The following is a 2,677-nucleotide window of genomic DNA, read 5'->3' as shown; positions in this document are numbered from 1 at the left end:
TACATTAATTATTTGTCTTATTCGAATTATGCGGTAACTGACCCCGTGTTGTTGTTTTGTAAAACCTGCGGTGATCCATTCGGGGATGGTGAGCAGATATGACAGGTAATGCAGATGTTTAGTTATGGGACAGACATGGGGAGACATCACTTCGAGTCTAGTTTCCGCCGTTACGAGTTTAGCCAAATGATTTCGATTGTATTGAAGTTCTTACACTTTTAGTTTGAGTTGGTTTGAGATAATGTATTTGCTAACTCTTTATACTTTAATAAATGTTGTTTGGAAATTGTAACTTTGATATACTAACCTCGGGAAACCGAGATGGTAATAGCCTTTCATGCTTGGGTAGTCCTTGATAAGGTACCTTAGTATGAGGGGGTGTTACAAGGAGAAGGAGAAGGGGAAGGAGAAGGAGGAGGAGGAGGAGGAGGAGGAGGAGGAGGAGGAGGAGGAGGAGGAGGAGGTGGAGGAGGAGGATGAGGAGGAGGATGAGGAGGATGAGAAGGAGGAGGAGGAGGAGGAGGAGAAGGAGGAGGAGGAAAAAGTGGTAATAATAACTGTCTTATATACAGGGTGTTATATGATTTGGAAAATCAGTACGTGTTATATGGACAAGTGTTAATGTACAGAAGGAAGCCGAGGATGACATGACAAGGGAGAAGGAAATGGGAAAGGAGACTGAAGTGGGAGCCGAGGATCGATATTAGGCAGTTGAAGAGGAAGAGGATGCCAGAAAGGCCGTGACACAGGATGAAGTGGAGGTAGTTGATGATCATATGTTCTTCTTAACACCGAAAAATATAATAGCTTCTAGTTTATAATTATTCATATCATACACGTTTTTTACTTAGGAAATTTATTAAAGGTATTGAATGTATGTGTATTAATTGATTAAAGATGACATGAAGGGCGATTGCAAGGTGGCTTGTCGACTGTCCTATTTACAGGGGAAACAGAAAGTTGTTGTTGCCAGGGGATACGTGTTCAATTACGACCAGCTTCAGGAATTTACGGTTCAGGGTATACCCCTTCGTCACAATTGCAGGAAAGTGGAAGTGTCCCAATTATATAAAGACGAGTATGGGGAAGTAAAAGTACCATTTCCTACTGAGGGGGTCACTTATTTGAATGAAGCCCTAAACTCTTATGTGCAATGGCCTGACAAACTCATAAATGTTGTCATCCTTGAGGTACCTATATGCATACGTTAATCTTTACTGAGGGGGTCACTTATTCTTTAAATATATTAGGGTACAAATATTAACATATCGTAAGTACTTTAATCTTTATATTTGCAGAACTTAAGCAAAGCCATGATGGCAGCTAAAGCAATTACTACTACGTTAACGAAAGTTGTTGCAGGCAAGCCTGCTTATGATTCTTATTATGAATCGTGTATAAGAAAAAGATGAAAACTGCGTCGCTGAAGGCTTTACACAACCTGGCTGTAAAGAGGTACCCTACAGGTGATGTAGTCATGATTAGCATTGAAAAGGAAGTTATTGGCGCAATTGATATAGCCATACTGGACCCGAAGTAACTGATGGAATTTGTTGACCTTGACAATTTAGATGCTGTTCACATTTTGATTTGGATGAAGTAAATATTATTAATACAACTATTTAGTCATTTTCATTTACGAATAATGATGTTTGACGCGTGTTCTAAATATGATGTTTTACACCCTCTTTTACACGCATTTCAGAGCTCAATTATGTAGTTTATGCTACTATTTTCCCTATTTCCGTCTACTTTCGTGTTTTTGTGTAATATTGCAGAAATGTGAAGAATCCAGCGGAAATCGAGCCGAATCCATCCCCGAGTACTTGGCATATTATTTGACATGAAGTATTTACTCAAGAAACGAACTTGGTGCGCGTTTCAAGGCCTGAAAGATAGATTTGCGAGAGTTTTAGAAGCGGATTACCGGCTACATTGGTCTATAGACTGACCTACGCGGTTTATAGACTGTCAGAATGCTGTGCAGAAGTCTGCAGGAAAGAGGAGCAGTCGATCGACCGATGCCTTGGGTCGATCAACCAGAGCACGATTATCAGAAGCTTCTGTATAGCGCATCTTAGTCGATCGACTGATCTTAGTGGTCGATCGACCGCTATTTTAATTGAAACGCAAATTAAAAGGACGAGAAGTTAGAAGCCCAATTGTAATTAGGTTTTAAGAATAAGAATCACGCTATAATCCTATATAACGTGAACCCTATGTTTCAGAACAGGCATCGGGTTATTCTAGCGAATTAATTAGGGTTCATCACACAAAAAAGGTTGAATTTTGATTATTCCATTACTTTAGAATAATTTTCGTCAATAAAGTTTACTTTTCGCATTTGGTTTTGGTCTTTACTCTTCAATTCTTCTTTGCGGTATTCTCCTGTTCCTTTGTTCAGTTTTGTTGCTTTAATTCTTCCGTAGTTTAGAACTACTAGTTTAGATTTCCCAAAGCCAAATTCTCGTTTCATGGTAGTTATTTATTTAGTTAATTTAATTATGAATTTGATTGCTTTATTTGTTAATTTTATTGCTGTTATTATCACCATCATGAGTAGCTAAATCCTTTGTATTAAGATGTAGAGGACCTGTAGTGTAGGCGGCGTAGATTTCGTAGACATGAGTCGCGTCATGGTCGATCGACTGCCTTACCTGGTCGATCGACCGGCTCA

The sequence above is a fragment of the Silene latifolia genome, chromosome Y (assembly GCF_048544455.1).
Source record: "Silene latifolia isolate original U9 population chromosome Y, ASM4854445v1, whole genome shotgun sequence".
Lineage (NCBI taxonomy): Eukaryota > Viridiplantae > Streptophyta > Magnoliopsida > Caryophyllales > Caryophyllaceae > Silene > Silene latifolia.
Note: the sequence above shows the minus strand (reverse complement) of the source record.